This window comes from Ursus americanus, chromosome 5 (genome assembly GCF_024610735.1).
Source record: "Ursus americanus isolate L20-20 chromosome 5, mUrsAme1.1.p, whole genome shotgun sequence".
In the NCBI taxonomy this organism is placed as follows: domain Eukaryota; kingdom Metazoa; phylum Chordata; class Mammalia; order Carnivora; family Ursidae; genus Ursus; species Ursus americanus.
In genome coordinates, this window is record NC_142131.1 from 83,454,668 (window position 1) to 83,467,200 (window position 12,533).

The 12,533-nt window shown below is 34.0% G+C and overlaps 1 pseudogene; it reads left to right on the top strand.

Moving 5' to 3' along the window:
• Positions 1-2,728: 2,728 nt before the first annotated feature.
• Positions 2,729-3,688, top strand: LOC123791125 (olfactory receptor 2AK2-like; annotated as a pseudogene).
• Positions 3,689-12,533: the final 8,845 nt, after the last annotated feature.

Sequence of the window (12,533 nt, forward strand, 5' to 3'; positions counted from 1 at the left end):
CTGACTGAGCCACCCAGGCACCCCTCATCCCAGGTTTAAGAAACAAAGGCGTTGAAGGCCATCTTGTCACAGTGAGATAGGGCCAGAGTTTTGTAGCAGTGTGTAAGAGAGCATGACCCTGGAACATCCTTGTATTCTTGATTAGGCTAATGAACATGCTTGTTTCTTTCATCTTTAGTTTAAAAAAAATTCAGATTTTTTTTTTATTTACTAGAGAAAAAGACAGAGCACAAGCAGGGGGAGGGACAGAAAGAGAAAGATAAGCAGACTCCTTGTTGAGTGGGGAGTCTGATGTGGGGCTTGATCCCAGGACCTCAAGATCATGACCTGAGCTGAAGTCAGAGGCTTAACTGACTGAGACACCCAGGCACCCCAGTTCCTTTCTTCTTTAAACCATAATATTTTACATTGTGTTTAGCACAAATTTACATCCAACAATATTTTTTTAAATGACAAAAGTGTGTAAAACTAATAAAGTATTTTAGGAAGCAAGGCATACATAGTGAGAATTTTATGCAGTTCTATTAAAATATTTTTTAAGTTGTATGGCCCCATACAAGTCTTGGTTATTACTAATAATTCCCTTCTGATATTTACCTTATTAGTGACTGAAAATATGAAGGAGATAACACATTTTCTGTATGCTTGGTTTCCATTTCTACTCTTTTTTTTTTTTTATTTCCATCTCCTGGTATGAGTTACTTAATACCTTTACCTTAATTAAAATTCACATTAAAGTTTTTTAATAAGAGCAGAATTCAAAATTCAAGGAAAATGTGCAGAAAAAATAATGTAAATATATCTTTGGACTTTGATAAGAATCAGAAGAGTTTTTATTATGATGAAAATACTTACAGACCTAATTGCCATTTTTAAAAGTTTTTACTTTATTCCAGTTAGTTAACATAAAATGTTACATTAGTTTCAGGTGTACTATATAGTGAATCAACAATTCCATACATCACCCAGGGATTATCAGGAAAAGTGCTCTTCTTTATTCCATCACGTATTCAGCCCATTTCCAACTTCCTTCCCTCTGATAAGCAATAGTTTATCCTCTATTATTTAGATTCTGTTTCTTGATTTGTCTTTCAGATGGCCAACACACACAAGGAAAGATGTTCATCATCACTTACCATCAGGGAAACACAAATGAAAACTGCAATGAGATGTCACCTCACACCTGTCAGAATGGCTAAAATCAACAACAAAGAAACAACAGGTTGTGTAGAAAAAGGAACACTCATGTTGGTGTGAATGAAAACTGGTACAGCCACTTTGAAAAATATTATGGACTTTCCTAAAAAAGTTAAAAAAAGAACTAATTGCATATTGATAAAGTTGTTTAGGTAGAAATGTTTGACTTTCAGTATATGGATCTAATAATACTTAAGTTGTTCTCAAATCTACCATGGTAAATGTAATCTTTAATACTGCTTGTTCTCTCCTGCTAAAGTTTCTGTTTTTGGTTGAAAGCACACTTTCAAATGATGTCAATTTAATTTGCTTGACTAGTATGATATTCCAAGATATTAGTTAATGCACCAGAGCTACATTTTAATCACACTTTTTGTTTGTTTGCTTTGGTTTGGTTTGGTTTGTTTCTTTGGATGGTGAACTGTGTTTAAATTATATTGGTGAACATAATATCATAAAACCTGTGAGTCCTCAATGTGTGTATTTTATATTAATGTGAATTGAACTTCAGTTTGGAATTTTATCTACTTCTGGAAAGTGCCTCTGGATGTTGGAGTTTGAGTTAGAGGATTTCTTTTTGGGGAAAGAAAATGCATTATGTCTTTAGGTGCTTCCATTTTAACATTCACATTAGTGCTTTTCCTTCATCTATTAAGTGAAATATATTTTATTTTATTTACACTACATTATAGATGTCATAGCTTAAAATTAATTTCTTGAAATGTTATGGAGAAGTTTTTACAGCCTGCAATGTTTTTAATACTTACCACAGTATAATGTTTGGAATCAGAGATGGGAAAACAATAGATCAGATAACTTTCTACATGCTTTAAAAAGTGCTAAGAATTTTGCACTTATTGAAATAATCATTTTATTTATAATGTCATAAGCATTATAGCATAAAATTGAGATATTCCACAATAAGGGGCTGTTCTTTTGTGGGTTTTTTTGGGGGGGGGGTTCCCCACAAAATTCTATGTTTCTAGAACGTACCACAGCATTATCTTTAGAATCAGAGTTGGGATAAAATCTGAATAAAGAGCTTTGCATATGCATAACAAATGGTCTAAGAAATGTATCTATTGAAAAGAAAATAAGAGGATGAAAATAGACATATATATATATATATATATATATATATATATATATATATATATATATAATTTTTTCCCAAATTGTTTGGAAATGTATAGTGTATTTAACAATGTTATAAATTTATTGAGGAATTGAGTGTGATGAACACATCTGGTGATAAAAAGAAAATGTCAAAGCTAAGTGGAAATTGAGTGACCATACATTCTCTTAATGTTGTCTTCTGTGTAAAGATTTCTATTTACACATGATCATCCAGGGCTTGCACTCTCAAAGTTACTGTAATATGATAATGTTGTTTTCCACTCATTTTGGGAAGAAAATCAAAGCAGTGCACAGTGTGGATACTTTCCTTGGCTGGAGAAACGGTCTGGTGGCAAATAAACTCATTTAATAATAATCATTTTATTTTTTCTTAAAGGGCAGTCATTGTATTTACATGGAATCTTCAGATATGATCTGCTCTGATATTTTGAATTAATCTTTGAAAACAGGAAATCAAAGTGTTGAAACACACTTCATACTTTCTGGTCTTTTCCAATATGGTCTCATGGACACTTTCCTCTGTCTTGCCATTGTAATCCTCTTTGCAGCGGCTTTGATGGGGAATATCATACTGATCCTTCTCATTCAACTGTACACCAGACTCCACACTCCAATGTACTTTTTACTCAGTCAGCTCTCCTTCATGGATATAATGAACATTTCCACCACAGTGCCCAAGATGACCACCGATTTCCTGTTAAATAGTAAGACCATTACATTTTTAGGCTGTGTGATTCAAACCTTTTTGTTCATGGTCCTTGGTGGAACTGAAGCTCTTCTCCTTGGTTTCATGTCTTATGATTGATATGTAGCCGTCTGTCACCCTTTACACTATCCTGTACTCATGAGCAAGAAGATCTGTTGGTTCATGGTCACATGTGCATGGACCAGTGGTTCTATCAATGCTTTAGTACATACATTGTATGTATTTCATCTTCCATTTTGTAGATCACGGGTCATCAACCACTTTTTCTGTGAACTTCCATCTCTATTGCCACTGGTATGTCAGGATACTTCCCAGTGTGAGTACACAGTCCTTCTGAGTGGGCTTTTTATCCTGCTCCTGCCATTCATGGCCATTCTAGCTTCCTATGCCCGTGTACTAACTGTGGTGTTCCAGATGAGCTCAGGTAAAGGACAGACAAGAACTATCTCCACTTGCTCCTCTCACCTGATTGTGGCAAGCCTATTTTATGTGACTGGTCTCTCCACCTATACAAGGCCACACTCCTTGCACTCTCCAGGATAGGATAAGGCAGTGGCAGTGTTTTACACCATGGTCACACCTCTTATGAACCCATTTATCTACAGCCTGCGGAATAAGGAGGTTATTGGGGCCATAAGAAGACAGTAGGTATAATGGCCATTTGTGCACAGAAGTCACCTTAGGAACCCCTATTGATTGATACTGAACAACATTCCACTTTGAACAGAATACTGTTTTGAAGTATGTAAATTCTAGGAAATATATGTGAAATAAATAAACTGATAAATATCTTGATTCCTGCTGGTTTCATCGTGGCTTAAATTATATATATATATTCTAGTTTTTTAAGCTAGATTGATTTCCAACCTGGAATCTCGGAAAATGGTGTTATTGTTAATATTATTTAGCTTCTAAATCCATAGATTTAATCTCTGTCAACTTGATGTTTGCATCTCACAAGTATTTTGTAATCTTACTTAAAATATTAAATGAAATGAGGAAATATGATCTATTCAAATACATAGCATAAAGGGATCTAGGTAAATATATACTGTAATGTAGAGAAGAGTACATAATTCACTCACACATGCATTTATTCAACAACTCATTTGATATTTTAACTATGTCTGACTCTGCTACATGCTTTGGTGATATAAGACCAAATAATGATAAGGATTGATAGAAATCTCTGAACATATTACATTTGCATTTCAATGTGGGGAGATATAAAATTAATAAAATAAATATTTAAAAAGAATATTTAAATAGTAGTAATTAATGGGAAAATAGATGGAGTTTGGGATAGGGGGAGCCAGAGAATTTTGTAATTTTACATAAAACGTGCCATGAAGGGACAACTGTGAGAGGAATATTTGGTCAAAATTTTAACTTAGATGAATAAATAATTCAAATGGATGTCATAAACAACGTTCTGGACATTGGAAGAAGTAAATGTAACTTTCTTGAAAATAGAATATAGCAGGTCAAAGAAAATCAAGAAGTATATTGGTGGATTGTAGGTAATGAGTGGAGTTAATGGAGGCAGAATTTGAAATTTTGTAAGGTTTGTTTTTAATCCAAGAAAACTGGCAACCATTGCTGTGCTCGCAGAGAGGATTGAAATGGACAATTGGGAGAGCATTGCATTGGTGCAGTTGTTACAAGTTACCGCCTTGGAGAAAAGTAGTAATGGTGGAGAATCATGAAGTGACCAGTATCCAGAGATTTGTAGAGAGCACATTTTTGTAGCTGCTGTTTTGATATGTTATAAAATGTGAGAAAATCATGAAAAACAGAGAATTGATCTAAGATCTTGGAAAAAAAGCTGCAAGTAAGAATCACCATTATTACTGTTGAGGAAAACCATAGAGCATTATTTCTAATCATTCAATTTCTTTGTGCCCCTTAATTATTAGCACTCAACTCTATTATGGTCATCATTCTGACTTCCATTACCACTGAGAGGAAGCTCTTACTAATAGAATAAAAACGTTCTTTTGTGTATCTGATTTATTTTTCTTAATGTTTATAGATGCAACCTCAATAATACAGGCAATGATACTATTATTTTTATAGATGTCCAGCATTGCATTGTATGCATATATCACTATTGCTTTCATTGGATGTTTTCATACTTTCAGCTATTAAAAATAAAAATGCTATAACCGTCTCTATATAAAACTTTTCTTATGGGCATATGCACTGAATTCTCTTAGTATATAACTAAGAATACAATTGTTTGGTCATACATAAAGTATATGCTTAACTTTAATAAGACAATTAAATTATGGTATTGATATCAAACATTCCAATGAGGAATTTATTAAAACATCCTAGTGTTTATCCGTTGGTGTATTTAATGTAATGGATTGGTGCTACATTTAAAATCTATTTGTGATGACCACTGTGTGTTGCATGGAAGTGTTTAATCACTACATCATACACCTGAAACTAATATTACACTGTATGTTAACTGACTGAAAAATTTTAAAAATATTTTATTTATTTATTTGAAAGAGAGAGAGCAGGAGTTGGGAGAAGCAGACTTTCAGCTTTTCAGGGAGCCTGATGCTGGGCTCCATTCCAAGACACTGAGATCATGACTTGAGCTGAAAGCAGTCATTTAACCAACTGAGCCACCCAGGTGCCCCACCTAACTTGAATTTCAATACAAACTTAAGAAAATATACAAAAGGAAAAATACCAAAAAATACATATTTTTCATATATGTTATAGACTCACTGACATCTATGTGTCCATTTTCCATGATTTTCATAACAATTTTATTTGTGTTAGGTGCACTTATTCTTAATTCAAATAAATTTCATTATTTGGTCCATGGGTATCTTTATTTAGCTTACTTGTTTTTAATATTTAGTGCATCTGTCAGCCCACCAACAATCCAATAATTAAAACAGTAAAATTGTTAGAGCTATTCAGAGTTTCTATCCTTTTCTCATGCCTCCTCCATTGTTCTGAATTTCTAGACTATCATTGCCTTGCTATATTGTTGCATTGCCAAAATATATTCGTGGAAAATTATAGAATGCTATGTAAAATTATAGAACCATCAGTGTTTTGAATAGTATAAAAATGTCCTGTGCTATATGTTATTTGTTTTAGAAGTTTTATTCACTTGACATTATTTTACTATATTATTATAGCTGAATGTAACTTTGGGACATATATTTTATGGTTAGATAAAATTCCCTTTTGTAAACTTTATCAAATACATTGCTGGATAATGGGATATGAAAATGGTTGTTGTTTTGGAATTATGTCACGTGGTTTCTAAAATTGTAGAAATAATAATACATTTCTAAGAGAAATATAAGTTATCCTGGTAATCAACATCTCAAAAATTCATATTGATCGGTTAGGACATTTTAATTTTAAACAGTTGAATGAATCTAAATACTATTTAATTTTGAATGGTTTCCTTGTTTGAAATTGTATACATGTGAACTATGTGTGTATTATATAAAATGGTTATTGACATTACTTGCACATCTAAATTACACTCAGTGTAAAGCCAAAAAAATAAATAAATTTGTGTAGGGGAAGATAAATATATTCTTTCACTCTTCCAAATTATCAGCTGAGGTCCCTGTAACAAAAGATAGACTGACAAAAGAAAACATATACAAATATTCGATAAGCATTTTACAGAGCACAGGTGGTGTCTTAAGAAAATGAAGAAGTATAGATGCAGTTAAACCTCAATGATTTTATATTAGGAGCAGTGAAGTGTGAAGAGTCATGGGAAATGTGATATAAGACAAAAACGTGTATGAACTTCATTTAGAAAACTGATGCAGAGTCCATAGTCTCTCTGAGAAACAAACTGAGGGCTTCAGAGGGGAGTGGGTGGGGGAATGGGATAGACTGGTGATGGGTAGTAAGGAGGGCACTTATTGCATGGTGCACTGGGTGTTATACACAACTAATGAATCATCGAACTTTACATCAGAAACCAGGGATGTACTGTATGGTGACTAACATGATATAATAAAAAAAAAAAACATTAAAATAAAAAAAAGAAAGTACTTCCTTTATCTTTAACAGTTTAACCTTATTTAGTGAATTGTGACTTTCCTTATAGAGAATATTTCATCAAAACAGTAATGCTATTTCAGTGTGCTTCGCTTGTGGAAGTTTTAGCTGCAGTTTATCTACTCTATTGACATAAGTTCTTATAAAAATAAATTATTGGCAACATAAAAAAAAGAAAACTGGGGAAAACTAACAGGTTTAGACTGCTCTCAATGTCCTTCAGTCTTGAGTATCTTTTGATCATTACTTTAAATTCTCTATCAAGCTGGAGAATAGACACATGAAAAGATGTTCAATCACTCATCATCAGGGAAATACAAATCAGAACTACAATGACATATTACTTCGCACCAGTCAGAATAGTTAAAATCAATAACACAGGAAATAGCAGGTATTTGTTTGGATGTAGAAAGAAGGGAACCGTCTTACACTGTTGGTTGGAATGCAAACTGGTGCAATCTCTCTAGAAAACAGTATGGATATTCCTCAAAACTTAAAAAAAAATAGAATTAACCTACAATCCAGCAATACTATGTATTTATTATATGCTAATGTCAATTCAACTTTCCTTTGGAATTTCATCTAAATCAGGGAACTGACTATGGATATTGGAGGAGGATGAGGAGGATGGTTGGTAGGGAATTTCTTACTTTTTGGAGAAACAAGTTTCAAGATGTCTTTTGAGTGGTTCTAAAATAAACACTCACTTTTGCACTTCTCCTTCATCTATCAAGTAAAATAATGTTATTTATGTACTTAAAATGCATCATAGGTGACATAGTCTAAAATGAGTACTTTATGGAAAAGTTTAAACAGCATTTAATGTAAGTGATACTTAGCAGAGTATTATCTTTTGGAATCAGAGGAAAGAGAAAAACTGATTTGATAGCTTTGTATATGTTAAACAAAAGTCCTAAGAATTATGTCTTCACTGAAAAGAAAAATATATATATTATTTATACATATAATATAATTTATTTGTATTCATATAATAAATATGTATAAATTTATAAAAATACATATGTGTAAGTTATATATATACACACATATATGTATACTAATATTCTACATTATATAATAGATATATAGTATATGCTAATTTGATGGAAATTTAAACTATATTTAATACCGCAGGATTTCATGGGCAATCAAGTGTGGTTGATATGTCTGATGATCAAAGACAAGTGAGAGCTAAAGGAAGGCAAATGCCTCAATAACCACACTCTCCCCAAAAGTTGTATGTATAAGTTCAGATTATACCCAGAACATCCATGTACTAGTCTCTGAAATAATAAAAGAACTATATTTAGAGAAGTTTTTATCATTAAATTTTGAAGAGAATACGGGTGAGGTATAGTCTAAATCTTTTATGGTTGACAGAAATGGTATGGGGGCATATGCTGATTCAGAAATTTAGTGAGACAGTCAGTATACTGAAAGCCAAGTAAGATATACAACCACAACTGTTGATATGTTTCCATTTTAGATTATGTCATTTTTGTCAATTAAGCATATAACATTTTTGAATGGGTTATGATCAATAGGCAATAATACTGTGTATGCATATTTGTGAGTGTGTTATATGTATAAAAACTGTAACTCTCTAGTTTTCATAACTCCTTCTTGGATACATTCATATATATGTATATATCAATAATTACTTTGAATGTAAATGGACTAACTGCTCCAGTCAAAAGATATAATATGTCAGAATGGGTTTTTTTTTTTTTTTGCAATTGTGCACTAGTTCCTTTTTTTTTCTTTTTTTTTTTATAATGATTTTTTATTATATTATGTTAGTCACCATACAGTACATCCCCAGTTTTCGATGTAAGGCTCGATGATTCATTAGTTGTGTATAACACCCAGTGCACCATGCAATATGTGCCCTCCTTACTACCCATCACCGGCCTATCACATTCCCCCACCCCCCTCCCCTCTGTAGCCCTCAGTTTGTTTCTCATAGTCCATAGTCTCTCATGTTTCATTCCCCCTTCTGATTACCCCCCTTCTTTATCCCTTTCTTCCCCTACTGATCATTCTAGTTCTTATGTTCCATAGATGAGAGAAATCATATGATAGTTGTCTTTCTCTGCTTGACTTCTTTCACTTAGCATTATCTCCTCCAGTGCCGTCCATGTTGTAGCAAATGTTGAGAACTCGTTCTTTCTGATTGCTGAGTAATATTCCATTGTATATATGGACCACAACTTCTTAATCCAGTCATCTGTTGAAGGGCATCTCGGCTCCTTCCACGATTTAGCTATTGTGGACATTGCTGCTATGAACATTGGGGTGCATATGGCCCTTCTCTTCACTACCTCTGTATCTTTGGGGTAAACACCCAGTAGTGCAATGGCTGGATCATAGGGTAGCTCAATTTTTAACTTTCTAAGGGACCTCCACACTGTTTTCCAGAGTGGCTGTACCAACTTGCATTCCCACCAACAATGTAGGAGGGATCCCCTTTCTCCACATCCTCTCCAACAATTGTTGTTTCTTGCCTTGTCTATTTTTGCCATTCTAACTGGCATAAGGTGGTATCTCAGTGTGATTTTGATTTGAATTTCCTTGATGGCTAATGATTTTGAACATTTTTTCATGTGTCTGTTAGCCATTTGTATGTCTTCATTGGAAAAGTGTCTGTTCATTTCTTCTGCCCATTTTTTTGATTTGTTTATTTGTTTCTCGTGTATTGAGTTTGAGAAGTTCTTTGTAGATCTTGGATACCAGTCCTTTATCTGTAGTGTCATTTGCAAATATATTCTCCCATTCCATGGGCTGCCTCTTAGTTTTTCTGACTGTTTCCTTGGCTGTGCAGAAACTTTTGATCTTGATGAAGTCCCATAAATTCATTTTATCTTTTGTTTCTCTTGCCTTTGGGGATGTGTCATGAAAAAGGTTGCTTCGGCCGATGTCATAGAGGTTGCTGCCTATGTTCTCCTCTAGAATTTTGATGGACTCCAGTCTCACATCGAGGTCTTTCATCCATTTGGAGTTTATTTTTGTGTATGGTGTGAGATAGTGGTCAAGTTTCATTCTTTTGCATGTAGCTGTCCAATTTTCCCAGCACCATTTTTTGAAGAGACTGTCTTTTTCCCACCGGATGTTTTTTCCTGCTTTATCAAATATTAGTTGCCCAAAGAGCTGAGGGTCCATTTCTGGGCTCTCTATTCTGTTCCATTGGTCTATGTGTCTGTTTTTGTGCCAGTACCATGCTGTCTTTGTGATCACAGCTTTGTAGTACAGCTCAAAATCCAGAATGGTTAAAAAACAAAAGCCATTTATATGCTGCCTATAAGAGATTCACTTTAACCCTACAGATACATATAGATTGAAAGGGAGGGCATGCAGAAACATCTACCATGCAAATGGATGTCAAAAGAAAGCTGTAGTAGTAATACTTACTGGACAAAATTGGTTTTAAAACAAAGATTGTAACAAGATACAAAAAAGGACACCATATAATAATAAAGGCGATAATCCAACAACAAAATGTAATAATTGTAAATATTTATGCACCCAAGACGACAGCAACCGAATACATATAACAGTTAATAACAAACATTAAGCAACTAATTAAGGGTAATACAAGGATAGTAGAGGACTTTTAAACTTCACATACATCAGGGGACAGATCATCCAAAGAGAAAATCAACAAGGTGGGGCTACTGGGTGGCCCAGTCAGTTAAGTGTCATACTCTTGATTAAGCTCAGGTCATGATCTCAGGCTTCTGAGATGGAACCTCATGCCAGTCTCCATGCTGGGCACAGAATCTGCTTAAGATTCCCTCTCTCCTTCTTCCTCTGCCCCTCACTCCACTCTAAAAAAAATACATAAATAAATAACAATGGTTTTGAATGAATACTGGGCCAGATGATTTTAACAGAATTATTCAGAATAGTCCCATGACAGCAGAATACACATTCTTCTCAAGTGTGCATGGGATATTCTCCAGAACAGATCACTCATTAGGCCACAAAAAAGCATCATCAAATTCAAAAAGAGCAAAGTCATACAATGAATCTTTTCTGACCACATGCTATGAAACTAGAAATCAACCACAAGTGAGAAAAAATGAAAAAGTTCTGGAGAGACCAAAAATATATGGTAGTTAAATAGCATGGTACTAAACAATGAATGTTTCAACCAATAATAAAAGAAAAAAAGTAACAAGTACATGGAAACAAAGGAATATGAAGACAATACAGTTCAAAATCTCTGGGATATATCAGCAAAAGCTGTTCTAAGAGGGCAGGTTTTAGCAATACAGGCCCAACTCAATAGGGAAGAAAAATCTTGAACAACAAAAACTTGCACCTAAAGGAGCTAGGAAAATAATTCTACCAACACCAAACTACCAGAAGGATGAAAATAATAAAGATGAAAGCAGAAATAAATGATATAGAAAAAGAATAGACAGTAGAACAGATCAGTGAAATGAGGAGCTGGTTCTTTAAAAAGATCAAGTAAATTGTTAAAGCTCTATGGGTGCTTGGGTGTCTCAGTCAGTTAAGCATCTGGATCTTGATTTTGGCTCATGTCATCATCCCGGGGTTGTGAGATTGAGCCTTGTGTGGGGCTTCTCACTCAGTGGGGAGTCTGCTTGAGATTCTCTCTCTTCCTCTTCCTTTGCCACTCCCCCCGCTCTCTCAGTCAGGCGGTCTCTCTCTCAGATAAATAAATAAAATCTTTAACAACAGATTAATGGATAAAGAAGATGTGGTTCATATATACAATAGAATATTACTCAGCCATTAGAAAGTATGGATACCTACCATTTGCATCAACATGGATAGAATAGGAGGGGTTTCCGCTAAGTGAAATAAGTCAAGAAGAGAAGGACAATTATCATATTGTTTCACTCATATGTGGAATATAAGGAATAGCACAGAGTATCTAGAGGAAGGGAGTGAAAAAATATGAGAAACTCTGGACTCCAGGAAACAAACTGAGGGTTACATATGGCGATGGTGAGAGGCTGGATGGGGAAACCAGGTGATGGGTATTAAAGAGGGCACATGAAGTGATGAGCAATAAGTGTTATATGCAACTAATGAATCATTGAACACTACGTCAAAAACTAATGATGTACTATATGTTGGCTAATTGAACATAATAAAAAAAATGATAAAGCTCTAGCCAGATTCATAAAAAAAGAATGAAAGGACACAAATAAACAAAATTACATTAGAGAGGGGAAATAACAACCAAGATCACAGAACTACAAACAATAACAAGAAAATATTATGGTAAGAGGCACGATGGCAGAAGAGTGGAGATCATGTTTCATCTGTTCTCTTGAATTTAGCTAGATAACTATCATATCATTCTGGACACCCATAAATTCAACCTGAGATGTAAGAAAAGAATATCTGGAACTCTATAAGTGGAAAATGACAACTTTTTGCAAGGTAGGACATGTGGAGAAATGAATCT